At 42.9% G+C, this 21,375-nt stretch overlaps 1 protein-coding gene and 1 pseudogene across 4 annotated transcripts in view; both read right to left on the reverse strand.

Annotated features, from left to right (window-relative positions):
* The window catches only part of JARID2 (jumonji and AT-rich interaction domain containing 2), a 321,993-nt gene that overhangs the window by 87,399 nt on the left and 213,219 nt on the right, over positions 1-21,375 (reverse strand). The gene's annotated exons all lie outside the window — the stretch shown is intronic.
* On the reverse strand, positions 489-21,183 carry LOC136328683 (U2 small nuclear ribonucleoprotein auxiliary factor 35 kDa subunit-related protein 2-like; annotated as a pseudogene).

Consider the following 21,375-nt stretch of genomic DNA (forward strand, 5'->3'; position numbering starts at 1 on the left):
GAACCCTCTATCCAACTACGTAGCGACCATAATAAATAAGGTATGCAATCATTTGAAAACAGGATTGATCCCTGGCCGGTTGGCTCAGTGGTAGAGCGTCGGCCTGGCGCGCAGAAGTCCCGGGTTCGATTCCCAGCCAGGGCACACAGGAGAAGCACCCATCTGCTTCTCCACCCCTCCCCCTCTCCTTCCTCTCTGTCTCTCTCTTCGCCTCCTGCAGCTGAGGCTCCATTGGAGCAAAGATGGCCCGGGCGCTGGGGATGGCTCCTTGGCCTCTGCCCCAGGCGCTCGAGTGGCTCTGGTCGCGACAGAATGACGCCCGGGAGGGGCACAGCATCGCCCCCTGGTGGGCAGAGCTTCACCCGGTGGTGGGTGTGCCGGGTGGATCCCGGTCGGGCGCATGCGGGACTCTGTCTGACTGTCTCTCCCCGTTTCTAGCTTCGGAAAAATACAAAAAAAAAAACAAAAAACAAAAAACCAGGATTGATTTATTTGGATTTGGGACTATGACTAGTTCTGTCCCTACTACCTGACCTCCTCCCGCCATGACTCCTGAACCTAGAAGGGCTCCAGCTTCGGCTCCAGCTTCTGTTTCCACTTGAGCTCCGGCTCCTGCTGGGGCTCCAGCATCCGCTCTGGCTCCGGCTCCAACTTCCACTCCGGCTCCAGCTAAGGCTCCAGCGGCTCCAGAGACTCAGGCGGCTCTGGCTGCCCCGACCCCTGCTGCGGTCCCTTTTTCTTTCTCTACTTTCTGAACTGTGCCTTTCACAACTTTTTGCCACGTGTCTGCAAGATTTCTTCCCCCCTGTAGCTACTCTTCCTTCTCCTCTCCGTCTCCCCGTTTCCCCGTTCCGTTTGTAGGAGCGAGCCAGACTGGGGCTTCTCCTCCTCCTGCGCCACAGTACTTGCCATGGCGTCCCACCTCTCTCCTGTCCGAGTTTTTCCCAAAGGAAGAGCCAGACCGAACTGGAGAAAGGTAGATGTCCCTATTAGCTTCCCAGAATTCATTGTTGGGATTTCTGAACACATGAAGAAAGTTGCAGTGCTTTCCTCTTGGGCACTGTTGTATTTCAAATAAGCCACAAATTGCCATTTTCCATCGGGTCACTGGGCAGAATTCGCACTGAAGTTGCCGTCCTGTAAACCATCGTCCGTTAAACAGAGAAAGGGCCGCCTGGCACTCTTCTTCCGATTGGTATTGAACATAAACATTGCCTCTTAGATGAGGTTCCAAGTTGCAACTGACCTTGAACTGGATCACCTTCCCCACATTCTTGAACTCAGGGAGCACATCCTCATAGAAGTCCAGGAACTGCTGGTAGGTCTCCTCTTCACTGTGCTCCAAGCCCGTGTCGGGGTCATCATCGTCCCTTCTGCGCTGCTACATTCCACAGGTCGTAAACATGCTTCTGATAAGAAGGGTGGGGCTTGATGCGGAAAATTGTGTTTACATGAACACCTATCTCCAAATCTGTAAGCTCCTGTTTTACTGTAGAATGGACAATTACTTCGATCTTTCTCCATTATTCTTAAGTCCATAGGTGGTTCTGGGTTTTGCCATGTGGCAACATTTTCCAACTAATTTTCAGCCCACTCTAGCATCTTCTGCACAGCCTCCTCTCTTATATCTTATGCTTTTCTTCTTTCTCTTTTCTGTTCTTCCCACCTTCAACTTTCTCTCCTTTTCTGCTTGCCATTTCCTAGCTCTCTCTTCCTTTTCCTTCTTTATTCTGAATTCTTCTTGTTTCTTCCACTCCGCTGCAACCACTCCTCATGTAATTCTTGCCTATCTCCAACAGCGTCTCTTCTTGTTGTCATTCAACAACAGCTTCCTCCTCTGCCTCCTCCTTCTTCGGTGAGAATCCTGAGTCTCTCAATCTAGCAAGTTCCTGCCAAGGTTTCTTTTGTTTCTCCTTCTTCAGGGTAGCACTGTACTTCTTGTGGCACGGTTTTTCTGGAAGAATCACCGAGCCGGGTGCCACCACGCCCACCTGTATACAGCTTTTAAGAGCAGAAATGCCAAGCACAAAAAGGAAAGTGAGGGGGAGGAAAAGGAGAGGGGGAGGAGAGGGGGGGAGAAGGAGGAAGGTAAAATAACCATACACTTTATTCCAAAGCCTGAGTTCTTTCTCTTATAACACATTATAGGGACCTTCTGTCCCTGGAATGGACAGGAAGACTGGTTTAATTGGTGAGGCAATGTCAAAGATCTACTTTATATTGTAAATTAACAAGAACAGATTCAGTAATTAAATGAACAATTCTAGATTTATCCCCTCACCTTTTGATAACCTCTACTTCCAAATGTAGCACCAACAGGGTGCTACAGAGCTGCTATATGAATTGTGGTCCCAGTTTGCTTAACCAAAACATACGGGGCATGGTTCAGCAGGGCTACCCTGCTTACCCAACCAAGCATATCTGGGAGCAGGATTCCTGGCAGTTTTATTTAATAAGAGAAGTGTGTCCATTCCCACTGGCATACCTTTATAGTGGCTAATGGTAAAAGGGGATTTCAACAGAAGCAGTTTTCTGCTCATGGTTCTGATTCAACATTCTCAGATTAAAGATTAAGACTACAGATGCAACCTCTTAGGAAAATCTTTGGGCCCCTAACAATCTGACATCTGTTAAATTTCACTTCTTAAACTGCTCCTTGAAGGAGAAAATTATATAAATGGCCTTTTTTTTTTTTAATGAATGGTCTTAAGACAACCTTTGAATACTAATTTCATTTTTCTTTTTATTGATTTGAGTCTAGAGAAATGAGAGACGAAGGAGAAGAAGAGAGAGGAAGGAAGAGGGAAGGAGGAGAGAGAAAAGGGAGAGAGAAGCATTCACTTCTGGCTCCACTTAGTTGTGTAGCATCGGTTGCTTCCCATAAGTGACCTGATCAGAGATCAAAGCCACAACCTTGGTGCTTTGGAACACTAACCAATGGAGCTAACCAGCCAGGATCTGTATACTAATTTCATTTTTAAAAGCATAAACTTGCCTGACCAGGCAGTGGCGCAGTGGATAGAGCGTCAGACTAGGATGTAGAGGGCCCAGGTTCGAGACCCCGTGGTCACCAGCTTGAGTGCGGGCTCATCTGGTTTGAGCAAAAGCCCACCAGCTTGAACCCAAGGTCGCTGGCTCCAGCAAGGGGTTACTCAGTCTGCTGAAGGCCCGCGGTCAAGGCACATATGAGAAAGCAATCAATGAACAACTAAGGTGTTGCAACGCGCAATGAAAAACTAATGATTGATGCTTCTCATCTCTCTCCGTTCATGTCTGTCTGTCCCTGTCTATCCCTCTCTCTCACTCTCTGTCTCTGAAAAAAAAAAAAAAGCATAAACTTAAAAATATGTATATGGACAAATGTCAGAGAGTGGTAAAGATGGGTCTTTGTGACTGAGGACCAGAGAAGGCCAACGTTTTATCTTCAAATCGGGAAAAAAGCTTGTCCTGCCCGACTGAGGCTTGAACCAAGAAATCTGAATAACATGAAAAAACATTTACTTACACCAAAGCCAAGGGCAGAAGTCTGGTGGTGATGAAACGGGCAACACAAAAGGTGACAATGTAAACTTTCAATGAGTATGCTGTCCTGTCATTACTCTTCATGACCTTCAGCAGAAAGGGTAAATAAGCTGAACCCACCACGCCTTCCACCCCTTGCAAACAGCCCAAATATGCATACAGCAGGAGGACATCTTTTAGGGACATATGGGTTTCAGCTGTACAGAAAAGATCAGTGTACATTTTGATTCCCAAATCATTTCAAACATGACTAGACATTCTCATCATAAAAACTCACAGTGCCCCAGTCCTCGCTAAGCCTTAAATGTCTCATCCATGGAACAGGATGGTCTCATATTCAGATGCTTTATAAGGGCTCTATTTATCCCAGCCTTGTTCAATGAGACTGAACTGTAGGAGGCATAAGTAATGAGAATCAGAAGAGAAATTATGGCCAAGGCAGCTCAAATCCCTAACAAAGGAAAATAAGTACAAGCTACAGAAAGGCCAAGTGCCAGTCCACATCACACAATGGCATTTGCCAGAACAAGCAGATTACAGCCCTGCAGTGTACCAATAGTCTGCAGGCTGTCAGGACAAATGCAAACATATTTCTTGGGGGCAAAATAACAGGCTGCACAAATTTGTAGTTATGTTCTAGAGAAAGAATGACTCTGAAAAAAACATATTTTAAAACTGCTAAATCTCATCCAGCACAGTTCCAAGATGACAGAAATTCTTCTTAAAAAGTTAAGTTAGGCCCTGGCTGGTTGGCTCAGCGGTAGAGCGTCGGCCTGGCGTGCGGGGGACCCGGATTCGATTCCCGGCCAGGGCACATAGGAGAAGTGCCCATTTGCTTCTCCACCCCCCCCCCCACCTCTCTTCCCCTCCCGCAGCCAAGGCTCCATTGGAGCAAGGATGGCCCGGGCGCTGGAGATGGCTCCTTGGCCTCTGGCCCAGGCGCTAGAGTGGCTCTGGTCGCGGCAGAGCATCGCCCCCTGGCGGGCAGAGCGTCGCCCCTGGTGGGCATGACGGGTGGATCCCGGTCGGGCGCATGCGGGAGTCTGTCTGTCTCTCCCGTTTCCAGCTTCAGAAAAATACAAAAAAAAAAAAAAAAAAAAGTTAAGTTAGTGAAAACACCACAAGTCAATCACAAAGTACCCCCGAAGACTGATCTAAATCATGCTCATAGAGTAATGGCGGGGTAGGAAGCGATACCGATAAATCTCCCCCAAAACTCAACAAGATCTTCAACCAGAAACAGAAAAACCTATACTTGGAGCTTCCAGATGCTTCGCAATACACCCAAAGGTATGATTGAGTGAAAAATTGGCTAAATATATAACCAAACCCCGAAGGAAATAGGGAGTAAGAAATGCTCCGCCTTCCTCACTAACCTAAACAGGGCGGCTTTCTCTGGTAACTGTGAATATAGAAACTGAGGCGGGCAAAGGGGGTGAATAGATCCAGGCCGCCGCGGCACAAACGGCCGAACCAGGCTGTGGCACACAGATCCAAGCCGAGGAAAATCTGATCCTGTGGCAACCCGGGCAATACAAGCTAACACTCACGCCAAACCCAAACAAAGAAAGACAAGCGGGGCGGCCATTTTACCGGGTCTCCTGGTCGGTGCGCAGTTAGTGGGCGAGAATTTCTTCCTAGGCCCCGAGAGTGGGTGCCCGTGTTGCCCCACGGAGAGGCAGGGTCAGAGGCCTTTCCGTGGGCCGAGGACAGAGTCTCTGGGCAGCCCCAGCGCCCTGGGAAAGCCACGCACGGGAGGGAGTGAGAACTAATTCCAACGGTGGAGATTTTCCGTGCTGCTGAGGGTTTCACTCAGAGGGAACCACGGCCGGCCTCATATCCTGGTTTGCGCGCGCAGATAAGGAGTGAGTGATTCCTCCGAGTGCCTCGGCAGTGCGCGCCCGTGTTATCGCAGAGAGGGGCAGAGTCAGGGGCCTTTGTGTGGGCCAAAGCGGAATCTCGAGCCGCCCCAGCGCCTTGCAAAAGCCGCGCACGGGGACGGAGCGAGACTCAATTCCAACGCTGCAACTTTTCCCTGCGGTTGGGGGTTTCACTCAGAGCGTGAGACTGCTGGCTGGATATCCTGGTCGCAGACAGTGAGTGAGAGTTTCCTCCAAGCGACCCCCAGAAGTGGGCGCCCGCTTGTGTTACCGGACAGAGTGGCAGAGCCAGTGGTCTTTGAGTGGGCGGAAAGCCCGCCTGATTATGCTAGCAGCTCTGACTGACTGAGCCTTACCCAGAGCCCTGTGCTGAGTGGAAATAGAGTGGGGAGTTGCAGCTCTTTGAGCCTCTTACTATCCAGGCAGAGGCAGCAGCAACCCCATAGCTGGATTATCAGGCTACTAATTGAGGAAGGAAAGACTAGGAGAAAGGCTCCAGGAACACGGACTCTCTCACTGTCAGAGCCTATAAATGCTAATGAGCCTCGACTCCCACGAGACTAAAGCACAATACATGACATTGCCATAGAGACTTATCAACTGCAAGCCTCTACCTGAGCGTGCCAAAGGGGCAGAACCCGGGGTACAGAGTCACCGACCAGGAAGAGGGAGAGAAAAGAAAAAGCAAGAAGATAACCTCTCAAAATCAAGAATAATCTGCAGACTTTATAACCTATCACATTTTATTATATTTGTTCGTTTGTTTCTCTTATCTTCATTCTTGATACTTTTTTTTCCTCCTCCAATTTGGCCGATTAACTCTCTACTGGTCTTACTCTCTCCTCTCCTTGAACTACACTACCCATAAGTGTTACATCTCCCATTATCTTTTCTCTTCTCTTCCTTTCTCTCTATGAGGGTTGCACTCCAAAACCCTTAACTCTCTCTCTCTCTCCTTTCTTTTTTCTTCTTTTAGTGGTTCCCTCTTTTTTTTCTCTCTCTCTCTTTCTTTACTCCCTCTATATTGGTTTCTTCCTTTCTCCTTTACATCTCCTCTCATTCAAACCTCAATAACAAACAAATTATCTTATCTGGGACTCAAACCTATGTTTGTGGCATTTCGGGGGGTTTTTACTTCACCTTTTTAACTCACTAGCAGTACTTCCATCCCTGGCTCTCCATATTATCTAGTTCTTGTTCCACTAAATACAATAGTAAGTTTTTAATTTGTCCCCCCATTTTTCCGTTTTCCTCTTATTCCTCTCATCATAACTCTTAGACAACCAACACCTAAAAGCAAATCATTTTATTCTTGACCCAAATTTTTTCCTTATTTGCTTTTTGTGGGTCCATACGCTCTTTTTTTTTTCTTTTTTCTTTTTTTCTTTTCTTTTTTTCTTTTTTGCCCCTTTATTACTTTTCCCCAATTCAGGCCCTCCATCACAGGCATTGTTTGTTATAACTCACAGTCCACCACAAGATTTTCTCAAGAAAGAGGGGAGAGGAGAGGAGAGGAAAAAAGGAAGGGGGGAATAATTTCCTTTTTTTAAAAATTTTTATTTTATTTTATTTTTCTTTATTTCATTATTAATTTTTTTAAAAAAAAACAACTCTTTTCGATTTTTTATTTTTTTTTATTTTTTTAAACTTTTTATTCTTTATTAAATCTCATTAATACTATCAACAAAACCGCCCTCAGATGCCATTAAGGAAGAGAAAATCGAATATCATGGATACAAAAGAAAGAGAGGTAACACAGCTAGATGAGGAAAAATCTATGGAGAAAAAATTTAATATATTGGAAACCTTGGAGCTAAATGACAGAGAATTCAAGATAGAAATACTAAAAATCCTCCGAGATATACAAGAAAACACAGAAAGGCAATATAGGGAGCTCAGAAAACAACTCAATGAACACAAAGAATATATGTCCAAGGAAATTGAAACTATAAAAACAAATCAAACAGAGATGAAAAACTCAATTCAAGAGCTGAAAAACGAAGTAACAAGCTTAGCTAATAGAACAGGTCAGATAGAAGAGAGGATTAGTGAAATAGAAGACAAGCAACTTGAGGCACAACAGAGAGAAGAAGAAAGAGACTCAAAAATTTAAAAAAAATGAGATAGCCCTACAAGAATTATCTGACTCCATCAAAAAGAATAACATAAGAATAATAGGTATATCAGAGGGAGAAGAGAGAGAAAATGGAATGGAGAACATACTCAAATAAATAATAGATGAGAACTTCCCAAGCCTGTGGAAAGAACTAAAGCCTCAAGTTCAAGAAGCAAACAGAACTCCAAGTTTTCTTAACCCCAACAAACCTACTCCAAGGCATATCATACTGAAATTGACACAAACCAACAGCAAAGAAAAAATTCTCAAGGCAGCCAGGGAAAAGAAGAATACAACATATAAAGGAAGGCCCATTAGATTATCATCAGATTTCTCAGCAGAAACTCTACAAGCTAGAAGAGAGTGGACCCCAATATTTAAAGTCCTGAAAGAGAGGAACTTTCAGCCACGAATACTATACCCATCAAAGCTATCCTTCAAATACGAAGGAGAAATAAAAACATTCACAGATACAGAAAAGATGAGGGAATTTATCATCAGAAAACCCCCACTCCAGGAATTACTAAAGGGGGTTCTCCAATCAGATACAAAGAACAAAAAAAACAGAGCCACAAGTAAAAGCTCCAAGAAGAACACAATAAAAGCAAATTTAAACTGTGACAACAACAAAAAGAAAGAGGGGGAGAAGATGGAGATTAACAGTAGCAAAGGACGATGGAGTGCAAAAGTACTCACAAAATAGTTCGCTACAATGAACAGGGTAGGGACCCTTTTCATTACTCAAAGGTAACCACCATTGAAAAAACCACCACAGAAGCACATGAGATAAAAAAGATAGCAACAGAGGAAAGATGTATGGAATACAACCAAATAAAAACAAAAGATAGAAAAACGAAAGAGAAGGATCAAACAAGACACAAAACTAACAGAAAGCAAGATATAAAATGGCAATAGGGAACTCACAAGTATCAATAATTACACTAAATGTAAACGGATTAAACTCACCAATAAAAAGGCACAGAGTAGCAGAATGGATTAAAAAAGAAAATCCAACTGTATGCTGCCTACAGGAAACTCATCTAAGTAACAAGGATAAAAACAAATTCAAAGTGAAAGGCTGGAAAACAATACTCCAAGCAAATAACATCCAAAAAAAAGCAGGTGTAGCAATACTCATATCGGATAATGCTGACTACAAGACAGGAAAAGTACTCAGAGACAAAAATGGCCATTTCATAATGGCTAAGGGGACACTGAATCAAGAAGACATAACAATTCTTAATATATATGCACCAAACCAAGGAGCACCAAAATATATAAGACAGCTACTTATTGATCTTAAAACAAAAACTGACAAAAATACAATCATACTTGGAGACCTCAATACACCGCTGACGGCTCTAGATCGGTCATCCAAACAGAGAATCAACAAAGACATAGTGGCCTTAAACAAAACACTAGAGCACCTGGATATGATAGACATCTACAGGACATTTCATCCCAAAGTGACTGAGTATACATTTTTCTCCAGTGTACATGGATCATTCTCAAGAATTGACCATATGTTGGGCCACAAAAACAACATCAGCAAATTCAGAAAAATTGAAGTTGTACCAAGCATATTTTCTGATCATAAAGCCTTGAAACTAGAATTCAACTGCAAAAAAGAGGAAAAAAATCCCACAAAAATGTGGAAACTAAACAACATACTTTTAAAAAATGAATGGGTCAAAGAAGAAATAAGTGCAGAGATCAAAAGATATATACAGACTAATGAAAATGACAATACGACATATCAGAATCTATGGGATGCAGCAAAAGCAGTGATAAGAGGGAAGTTCATATCGCTTCAGGCATATATGAACAAACAAGAGAGAGTCCAAGTGAACCACTTAACTTCCCACCTTAAAGAACTAGAAAAAGAAGAACTAATACAACCCAAAACCAGCCGAAGAAAGGAAATAATAAAAATCAGAGCAGAAATAAATGAATTAGAGAACAGAAGAACTATAGAAAAAATTAATAGAACAAGGAGCTGGTTCTTTGAAAAGATCAACAAAATTGACAAACCCTTGGCAAGACTTACCAAGGAAAAAAGAGAAAGAACTCATATAAACAAAATCCAAAATGAAAGAGGAGAAATCACCACGGACACTGTAGCTATACAAAGAATTATTGTAGAATACTATGAAAAACTTTATGCCACTAAATTCAACAACCTAGAAGAAATGGATAAATTCCTAGAACAATACAACCTTCCTAGACTGAGTCAAGAAGAAGCAGAAAGCCTAAACAGACCTATCAGTAGAGAAGAAATAGAAAAAACCATTAAAAACCTCCCCAAAAATAAAAGTCCAGGCCCTGACGGCTATACCAGCAAATTTTATCAAACATTCAAAGAAGACTTGGTTCCTATTCTACTCAAAGTCTGCCAAAAAATTGAAGAAGAAGCAATACTTCCAAACACATTTTATGAGGCCAACATAACCCTCATCCCAAAACCAGGCAAGGATGGCACAAAAAAAGAAAACTACAGACCAATATCTCTAATGAATACAGATGCTAAAATACTAAACAAAATACTAGCAAATCGAATACAACAACATATTAAAAAAATAATACATCATGATCAAGTGGGATTCATCCCAGAATCTCAAGGATGGTTCAACATACGTAAAACGGTTAATGTAATACACCATATCAACAAAACAAAGAACAAAAACCACATGATCTTATCAATAGACGCAGAAAAGGCTTTCGATAAAATACAACACAATTTTATGTTTAAGACTCTCAACAAAATGGGTATAGAAGGAAAATATCTCAACATGATAAAGGCCATATATGATAAACCATCAGCTAACATCATATTAAATGGCACTAAACTGAAGGCTTTCCCCCTTAAATCAGGAACAAGACAGGGTTGTCCACTCTCTCCACTCTTATTTAATGTGGTACTAGAGGTTCTAGCCACAGCAATCAGACAAGACAAAGAAATAAAAGGCATCCATATCGGAAAAGAAGAAGTAAAGGTATCACTTTTTGCAGATGATATGATCCTATACATTGAAAACCCCAAAGAATCCACAAAAAGACTACTAGAAACAATAAGCCAATACAGTAAGGTCGCAGGATACAAAATTAACATACAGAAGTCAATAGCCTTTCTATATGCCAACAATGAAACAACTGAGAAGGAACTCAAAAGAATAATCCCCTTCACGATTGCAACAAAAAAAATAAAATACTTAGGAATAAACATAACAAAGAATGTAAAGGACTTATATAATGAAAACTATAAACCATTGTTAAGGGAAATCGAAAAAGATATAATGAGATGGAAGAATATACCTTGTTCTTGGCTAGGAAGAATAAATATAATCAAGATGGCTATATTACCCAAAGCAATATACAAATTCAATGCAATTCCCATCAAACTTCCAATGACGTTTTTTAAAGAAATAGAGCAAAAAATCATCAGATTTATATGGAACTATAAAAATCCCCGAATAGCCAAAGCAATCCTAAAGAAAAAGAATGAAGCTGGGGGCATAACAATACCTGACTTCAAACTCTATTATAGGGCCACGACAATCAAAACAGCATGGTATTGGCAGAAAAATAGACACTCAGACCAATGGAACAGAATAGAAAGTCCAGAAATAAAACCACATATATATAGTCAAATAATTTTTGATAAAGGGGCCAACAACACACAATGGAGAAAAGAAAGCCTCTTCAATAAATGGTGCTGGGAAAACTGGAAAGCCACATGCAAAAGAATGAAACTGGACTACAGTCTCTCTCCCTGTACAAAAATTAACTCAAAATGGATCAAAGATCTAAACATAAGACCTGAAACAATTAAGTACATAGAAGAAGACATAGGTACTCAACTCATGGACCTGGGTTTTAAAGAGCATTTTATGAATTTGACTCCAATGGCAAGAGAAGTGAAGGCAAAAATTAATGAATGGGACTACATCAGACTAAGAAGTTTTTGCTCAGCAAGAGAAACTGAGAACAAAATAAACAGAAAGCCAACTAAATGGGAAATGATATTTTCAAACAACAGCTCAGATAAGGGCCTAATATCCAAAATATACAAAGAACTCATAAAACTCAACAACAAACAAACAAACAATCCAATAAAAAAATGGGAAGAGGATATGAATAGACACTTCTCCCAGGAAGAAATACAAATGGCCAACAGATATATGAAAAGATGCTCATCTTCTTTAGCTATTAGAGAAATGCAAATCAAAACGGCAATGAGATACCACCTCACACCTGTTCGATTAGCTGTTATTAGCAAGTCAGGTAATAGCAAATGTTGGAGAGGCTGTGGAGAAAAAGGAACCCTCATACACTGTTGGTGGGAATGTAAAGTAGTACAACCATTATGGAAGAAAGTATGGTGGTTCCTCAAAAAACTGCAAATAGAACTACCTTATGACCCAGCAATCCCTCTACTGGGTATATATCCCCAAAACTCAGAAACATTGATACGTAAAGACACATGCAGCCCCATGTTTATTGCAGCATTGTTCACAGTGGCCAGGACATGGAAACAACCAAAAAGCCCATCAATAGATGACTGGATAAAGAAGGTATGGCACATATACACTATGGAATACTACTCAGCCATAAGAAATGATGACATCGGAACATTTACAGCAAAATGGTGGGATCTTGATAACATGATACGAAGCGAAATAAGTAAATCAGAAAAAAACAGGAACTGTATTATTCCATACGTAGGTGGGACATAATACTGAAACTAAGAGACATTGACAAGAGTGTGGTGGTTACAGGGGGGAGGGGGGAATGGGAGAGGGATAGGGGGTGGGGAGGGGCACAAAGAAAACAAGATAGAAGGTGACAGAGGACAATCTGACTTTGGGTGGTGGGTATGCAACATAATTGAACGACAAGATAACCTGGACTTGTTATCTTTGAATATATGTATCCTGATTTATTGATGTCACCCCATTAAAAAAATAAAAAAATAAAATTATAAAAAAAAAAAAAAAGAATAAATAAATAAATAAATAAATAAATCATGCTCATGGTTACTTAAGCATCAGACACACCATGCTCTCCCCAAGTTTCTAAAAGCCGAGGTGGGCTTTGGCCTGAAAAAAATGCTCAGTATTCCACAACCTCCAGATATATAGACACTGATGAAAATGGTCTTCCCATAAGATTCCCAATAACCACTGTGCAGATTTATACCGTATACATCGAAGCCAATGCTCAGTTAAGGTAGTTTCTAAATTATCAAGAGAAAAACTTGCTTGACTCAGTAAAACACCTAACGTATTATATACTGTTAACATACTCAACAGATAATCCTTCCTATGAAAGAAGCAACATTTCAAAAAAATGTCTGAAACCAAATACAGGGCAAGGACTCATTTTTAAGAACTGGCTCTCATTTGCCCTTCAAATGTTTTCATTCTTTCTACATTTTATATACAGTAGACAATTAATGTTAATTCTACATAACCGAAGCTTTCAATGACATGGTCATATATGCCACTTTCCTCCCAAAACTAAACTCCAAAAAAACAAATAAGCAAGAGCTAGGTCTGTTTCTGGAAAAAAGAAAATCTGAGAGTATGGGATAATGGGAAAATGCCACCTTATCACCATCATTATGCATCATTGTGAAAGACTAAGAGTTATTATCATGGAATTATATGGTCAGGTTAAATATTTTATTTTAAATGGGCAGAAAACTATAGTTAACCATAAGGTGGCACCTCAGTAAGGACCATGGAGCCTCAGGCACTTCCCTTTCTCCTGGCATCACTAATTAATGATCACTGATGGAAACGCAGTGACCTTATACGATACACTGGTTTGAGGACTTCAGAATCTGCTGTGAAATTCAAAACAGGTAATTTTTATAACCTAATCATGTCACAGGAGGCCTTCTTTTTTCTCTTCGGAGAGAGGCAGAAACACTGAGCTGCTCCCGTGTGTGATGTGACCTGATTGGAGACTCTAACTGGCAACCTCAGCACTCCGGGACAACATTTCAACTGAGTAATCCAGCCAAGGGCTTCGGGAGGTCTTAAGAAATAATTTTTATTTTTTTATTTTTCTTAAATGGGAAATGGGGAGGCAGTCAGACAGACTCCCGCATGCGCCCAACTGGGATCCACTCGGCATGCCCACCAGGGGGCGATGCTCTGCCCATCTGGGGCGTCGCTCTGCTGCAACCAGAGCCATTCTAGCGCCTGAGGCAGAGGCCACAGAGCCATCCCCAGCGCCCGGGCAAACTTTGCTCCAATGGAGCCTCGGCTGCGGGAGGGGAAGAGAGAGACAGAGAAGAAGGAGAGGCGGAGGGGTGAAGAAGCAGATGGGCGCTTCTCTTGTGTGCCCTGGCCGGGAATCGAACCCGGGACTCCTGCATGCCAGGCCGACGCTCTACCATTTAGTCAACCGGCCAGGGCCAAGAAATAAATTTTTAAGTTGTATTTTGGTTTCTATATAGACAAATGTTAAATTTTAGAGCCAAGGAGCATTTATGGAATACCAGATAGAGGGACAGAGAGAAGGAGAATGAAAAAATGGGGGGGGGGGGGGGTGCGGGGCATGACATATTACTATCAAAAAACAGTTTTGGCCCTGGCCGGTTGGCTCAGCGGTAGAGCGTCGGCCTGGTGTGCAAGAGTCCCGGGTTCGATTCCTGGCCAGGGCACACAGGAGAAGCACCCATCTGCTTCTCCACCCCTCCCCCTCTCCTTCCTCTCTGTCTCTCTCTCTTCCCCTCCCGCAGCCAAGGTTCCATTGGAGCAAAGATTGCCTGGGCGCTGAGGATGGCTCTGTGGCCTCTGCCTCAGGCGCTGGAATGGCTCTGGTTGCAACAGAGCGACACTCCGGATGGGCAGAACATTGCCCCCTGGTGGGCAGAGCGTCGCCCCCTGGTGGGCATGCCAGGTGGATCCCGGTCAGGCGCATGCGGAGTCTGTCTGACTGCCTCCCTGTTTCCATCTTCGGGAAAATGAAAAAAAAAAAAGTTTTATCAGTTATTTCCTAACCCTTTTAAATGCAACAATAGGAGTAATACTTTGAAGTAGGAGTAATACTTCAAAGGCACACATTCCTACCTTCCAATGTGATAAAACTGAAAGATCTGGACAGTTCTAGATAGCAATACGTGCTCCCAAATATAATGACTCCTCTAGGAAGATTTCTTGTCCTTATACTTTATTTAGTTATACTTAGAATTTGTTTACATTCACAAAAAACAAGCAAACATTTATTGCATACCAGATACTCCTACAGCCATTAGGGGCACAAAGATAAACAAGGACTTTCCATCTCTTAGGGATTGAGGGCCCAATTTTTTGAAAGCTTGAATGTCAAGTCAACATAGTCAATCACTGGTCCACCAGAAATCATACAGCAATGTGATTAACTCTTTTACGAACCAGCACGAAATTTCTGCGGACCAGGAGTAGTTCATGCAGTTGAAAACCACTGGTCTAGACAGTGATTACTGACCAATTCCCACCCCACCCAAACACACTCAAGAAAATCAACCACTGATGATAATCCTATACCCATTCTGTGGATGAGCTCTAAGTGAGAGGGCAAAACTGCTCAGCATTTTATGAAGATTACACTCCTCAAAAGATTGTAAGTCAAAGCAATTGAACCTGAAGCAGAAGAGAAAATATTCTTGCCCAACACTGACCTTATTCCAAGAAAAAAACCCACTTATTACAATGTGCTCTTTAAATTTCTAATAGCAAAAATAAACCAAAACCTCTCCCTAGCAAGACATTTTAGGCCACTGCCTTCCCTCCTTAGCCTACCCCTTAGATCTCTAACGGACCACCTCCCATCACTAACATAAAAATGGAAGGGAGCAAAGGAAGGAAAGAGGGAGGGCGGGAACAGAAGGGGTGGGCTGTGGTAGTAACAACACTACTCCCATCTTAGTCACAGCAATGTGCACTGCATTTCCTTGAACTGCTAAGCAGCCAAGTGAGGTACTGACATCCAGAAACATTCTGCAGAAGAAGCTATGTCTAACAACCCCCGCACAAGCACTCATGTGAACCACAGGAAGCGAGGTGGCTCCAAACCCTCACAAACCCAGCATGCCTGGAAACCAGCACTGTATGTTTCCAGGAGGGTCAGATACTACTGAAAAGATGAGGGACTTGTTTATACCTGTCCTTCGTGGATATAAAAGGCAAGGAGGGCCAAAGAACCTGACAAAGACATTCATGTTTAAAAGACTAAGAAGAGCTGTGATATAAGAGGAAGGGAAGAAACTGGTACCCAGTTTCCGTGGCAACCACAAAGCATGCTAGACCATAATTTGCATGGGAGGTGGAAGTGATCTCCCTGCAATCAGATCTCCAGGGTAACAGAAAAAGGAAATGGTCACAGCAGTAATAAAACTACTTCCAATAAAGTTCTAACCATTTTCCTTAAACAAATAAAGATGGCGGGAAGCCTGTGAGCTTACCAGGAACCTTAAAGCAAATTATGGGAGCCAATGCCCATTCCCACAATTGTCTAAAAATGTGTCCTCAGCAACAACTAATGACTAAATTAAATGAAAGGTATTTTGCCAGTCTTTCAGCTTGAATAGAACACGCTCCCCTGGGCAAGTCCCCTGTATCCTATTCCTGTCTTCACATTCAGACCATGGTCAGTGACCTCTTACTCTTAGGACCATGATGGGTGTTTACGCAGAAGAAAAGAGCATCTATGAAGACTTCTCCAGACCGAATCCCACGTCTAGCAGAAAAAATATCTTGTTAAGATGAGCCTGGTTTCACTAATGAAAAAGCTTCATATACAATTCCAGGAAGGTAACATTAACAATAAATTTTTGTAAAAATTGCACACTGCAAGAAAGTGGCCAGAAAAGACATATCGCTCCCTGTTTTAGAGTCCTACGTAGAGCCACTCCACATGTATCAAAGGTGCTACCCCAGTCCAAATTACCCAGGCCAGGTATGTGACGCTTTAACACACACTTAACTTCCATGATCATTTTAAAACTCAAGACAGGATGCAACCAGTGTGAATTTATACTAAAAGCCTTCTGATCAAAACCAGAAAACAGTAATAGCTTCCAAATAGTACAGCCCACCCTGGATCCCTTTTAAATAGCCAAGAACCTCTTATGTTTAAAGTCAACTCTTTCTTTGATATAAAAAAAAGATTGCCTGACCTGTGGTGGCGCAGTGGATAAAGCATCGACCTGGAAATGCTGAGGTTGCCGGTTCAAAACCTGGGCTTACCTGGTCAAGGCACATATGGGAGTTGATGCTTCCAGCTCCTCCCTCCCTTCTCTCTGTCTCCTCTCTCTCTCTCTCTCTATCTCTCTCTCTCTCTCCTCTCTAAAATGAATAAATAAAAAATTAAAAATTAAAAAAAAAAGAAAGAAATGAAGATTGGGGTTTGTTTTTCAGAAGTGAAGACAGGAGCTCGCCGGTTCTTTCTTATAATGGAAAGCAGCTAATGCTGTCTTTCACCATGCATGCAGTCAAATATCCAGTCTTCTAAGCACGTCTGGGCTTAGCCTGATTTGGAGACCTATGCTAAAGCATACTAGGTTCCTATCTACCTAGTGCTGATAGTTATTCCCATAAAGTCTAAAAACCACCTGGGTTGTTAGTAATCTCCAAGTCTGCCAAGCTGGGTCCACACTGAAGCCTGCACAACTCCCAGCCACCATGCAGGCCCCATAGGCCCTGTCATGTCAATTAATGTGTCCTTTCTGTCACTAGGAAGTAGTTGGAAAGGGATGTGCAGTGCACCCTAATCTTTTTCTTTTTCTTTATTGATTGATTTTAGTGAAAGAGGGAGAGAGAGGAAGGGGATGGAGAGAAAGAGAGGGAAATTGATTTGTTGTTCCACTTATTTATACATTCATTGGTTGATTCTTATATGTTCCATAACTAGGGATCAAACCCACAACCATGGCCTATCCTCAGATACTCTCTAGCTAACCACCCCCCATCCCTACCATAAAAATGGAAGGGAAGGAAGGAGAAAGGGAGGGAACAAAAGTGTGGGCTGCAGTAGTAACAACACTCTACTCCCAGCTCTAATCAGCTGTGCTACCTGACCAAGGCACTACAGGTAACTTCTTACATCAACTATAAGAATACTGTGTCAATTCTGAATTTTCTACAAAACACTGCTGGGACCTGCTAATTTTCCACTAACTAACAAATGTGTGTGCCTTTTCTAATTATCAACTAACCCTTTGGTAGAGAAAAGTTATTAAGTAAACTGGCCCCTTCCTAGCACTAAGGTGAAGTTGGGCAGATAATGCCCTGAGACATCCAAGGCCTCCAGAAGCAGCCTGCACAAAGAGCCACTTCACATGTCAAGGCTCAGCACCCAAGGATAACCAACAGGGTAACCTTCCTGCTCTGCAGGTCTCCAGCAGCTGCTTCTCCTCCTGGGCAAGCAGCCCGGCCCCATGATGCTCATCATCTTATGAAGGCAACTCCATGGCATCCAGCTACCAGGCTGACGGGGCCCCAGGCACCAGGCCTGTCTCTCTGAATTATTCTGGCTGAGAAGTCTGCAGCTGGCTCCCACCACATTCTCTCAGGAAGTTACTAGAGGAGCTCAGCAAGACTAACCAGAGTCTCCTCCTCCTTCACTCTCACTTCTCCTCCCACAGAAGGAGAAAGTCAGTCGTATGCACCTTACTGTGGATGCTCCAACTTCCCTAGCAACTCCCTCATCATTCGCCCTCTGGGTCCCATAGTGGCCACACCATATCTCTGGCTCTCTCCACATGCTGCATTTGACATCATTTGCTCCTGATTCTTATCCCTGAAATGGAGGTTTCCTGTACAACAAAACAGAGCTTAAAGAATAATTTTCTAGCTCCATCCCAGGATCTGGCCAACAGATAAATAAATGAGTACCCCCGGAGACCTTCCTGAGAGTCACATTCCTTAGTCTGAGAGTTAAAATGGGATCACTTTGTCCAGCCCTCACAATCTCAAGTCTCTCTCAGAAAACAGTTGAAAACACCTCTCCATCTGTCTTCATCAAGTACTCCTTTGTTGGCTCTTCATTAATCTACTTTAGCTCTTGGAAAAGTGCAGCTGTCTGTGCCTCAGTTTTCTCATCTATAAAATGGGGGTAACAATAAAAAACTGATGTCAAAGGGTTTGCTGTAAGAATTAAATGGGCTAACATATGTAAAGAATTCTGAATAGTGGCCGGCACATTGCTATGTACGTAGAAAAGCAGAATATAAGTACTATGTTGGGGAATTGACTCCCCCTTGGAGAACTAAAAGGAGAAACAGAAATTCAAACCCAGTCTATATGGTTCTAGAATCTTTAAAATTATTTTTATTTTTGACAGAGAAAGAGAGAGAGTTGGAGCGAGGGACAGATAAGGACAGACAGGAAGGGAGAGAGATGAGAAGCATCAATTCTTTGTTGCGGCTCCTTAACTGTTCATTGATTGCTTTCTCATATGTGCCTTGACTGGGGAACTACAGTAGAGCAAGTGACCCCTTCCTCAAGCCAGCAGCCCTGGGCTCAAGCCAGTGACCCCAAACTCAAACTGGCAACCTCGGGGTTTTGATCCTGGGTCCTCCACGTCCCAGTTTGATGCTCTATGTGCCATCACCTGGTCAGGGTGATTCTAGAATCTTAAAATTTTTCCTCTCTTTCCCCCAATTTCTATAAGACTGTGCCCCCCAAAAACATGAATCACCTGATTCTGAAGATCACTCAGGCATGTCTCCCAGGCTGGTGTCATCTGCTTTAACATCAGAAAGGAGGAGTCAGGCATGGCACCAAAATAGTCTACACATGCCTGCATCACTACACATCCCTCAGAATCACTGCAAGAGTTTAGCAAACATCATGTACACTAGGGTCTTGGAAGGCTGTCCCCTGCCCCAGGAAAGACTGTCTCATGTAATGTGTGGGAGCCACTGGTGCTCAGAGGGAGCTTTCTCTTCCTGGTAGGTCAGGTGGCTCTGAGGGCCTCCAGGCCTGGTGCTGGTTCTGGGGACATTCCTACTGCACAGTGTCAGGGAAGAGTTGAAGTCAGGACCATGGGCTCAAAAGGCTAAGCAACATGCCTGTGCCACGCTACCTGGAAGGAGGGGAGACAGGCTGATCCCTACAAAAGGAGCTGAAGCAGCCGAAAGACTCTCTAAGGAGAGGAAGTGCCTGAGAAAAACAGAAGAGACTCTCACCAAAGATCGTGAATCTGGAAAGGGACAGCAAGCACAGCTGCCCAGAGCCCATGACATACTGTTGGGCCATATCTAATTTCCACATGTCCATTAGGAAGAGGAAGGCTAACCAACAAGGTCAGTAGAAGTAGAGACAAGAAGTGACAACCTTCCCCCAGCTCCTTCATCACAGTCATCCAACCCAGGATAAAATGGAGACACTTTAGCCCAAGGTAACGTCGGGCACACAGAGGCACCTCTCAGCCCTAATGAACCCAGTCTGGGTAGTTAACAACGTGCCTTTGCTTAAGCTAGAGGCACAGGGTAGAGGGTAGAAAGACAACATTCCAAAGGGAAACTGAAGCTCATCCTGCCATTAAGCCAAACAAACCTACCCATGCATGTTCCACACTGATAATCCCAAAATACCAGCCTGAAGTACCTCTATGCCACCCACTTCCGTATCTTCCTTCTACAATGTCAAACTCCAAGGCCAACTTTAATCCTTCTGGACTCCACTCCTCTAACAAACAACAAAGGCATTCCACCCCACTTCCAAAAGAAACAGCCAAACCTTGGCTTTCTTTCCTCTGATAGGTGACTGGGCTGCACCACTAGTCTTTCATAAAGGAAGCTGCCTGGTACCCTTAGACATTATTCTTGTACACAGTCAAGTAGAAGGAAGTCACAGATGGACAATATGTTTCTCTAATGAGAAAGAAGAATCTACTTCCTTAAACCAAAGCAATGCAAAGATTGTTTTGTAAACCCCATCCAAAAAATCATGCCACATAAGTAATAAATCTGACAAATAGTTAAAATTCCAAGACAGGAAGGGGAGATGGGAAATCCCATAAACTTCCCATGAGCAATTTCATGTACAAAACCAGTCAGATGTTATGTTTGTTAACATAGCAGCTTCCTTTGTTCAGCAGGTAGCCAAGGCCAGACTATATTTCCCCATGAGGGGACAGGAGAATGGGGCCATTTTCTCTTTCATGGAAATAATCAGTGGGGAGGGGAGGGGAGGGGAGGGGAGTGCAGTAGTAAAACAGAACACACATATGCCTCAGCCAGTGAGAAGCTCTGGCACAGTCAGAAATGCTCTCATAGTTCTGCTTTCCAACTTTAGTCTCTGACTCTGTTTCACCTTTTCACCACTTTATCTAGAAAAACACTTAAGATCAAGGTTAAGATATAGAAACTGAGGGATACAGACTCCTCTCCCAAACCTGAACATAGGAAAGGTGAAGCAGATCTGTAAGCAGGCACCACGAGGTGAGCAGAATTCGTTCACCCCTCAGAACCCATCAACTCCAGTCAGCCAAATGAAAAGTGAAATAAGAAGAGTGCGTCCCAGAGAGACTAGAAACGACCACCAAAATCACAGAGCAATCACAGATCCATTTGGAACAGGTACCTGAAACCCAGCATAAGTCAACCAGGTGGTAAATGTTCTCAAATCCAGGATAAACCTCTTTCACAGTGCCTTTGGGCATAAAAAGCATGACCTAGTCTAACCTCTAATTCTGAAGGACCCCAGAGAGGATTTTAAAAGCAAAATGTGTTTTGATCAAAAGAAGCTAGGAAAGTTTTCTTCCTTTCTATCTACTGCTTGGTTCTCCAATGAAGGAAACGATTTTATTTCAGTAAACAGGAATACAAACACTGGAAGAAAAGAGAATATCAGTAGAAAATTA

This window comes from Saccopteryx bilineata, chromosome 3 (genome assembly GCF_036850765.1).
Source record: "Saccopteryx bilineata isolate mSacBil1 chromosome 3, mSacBil1_pri_phased_curated, whole genome shotgun sequence".
Taxonomy (NCBI): Eukaryota; Metazoa; Chordata; class Mammalia; order Chiroptera; family Emballonuridae; genus Saccopteryx; species Saccopteryx bilineata.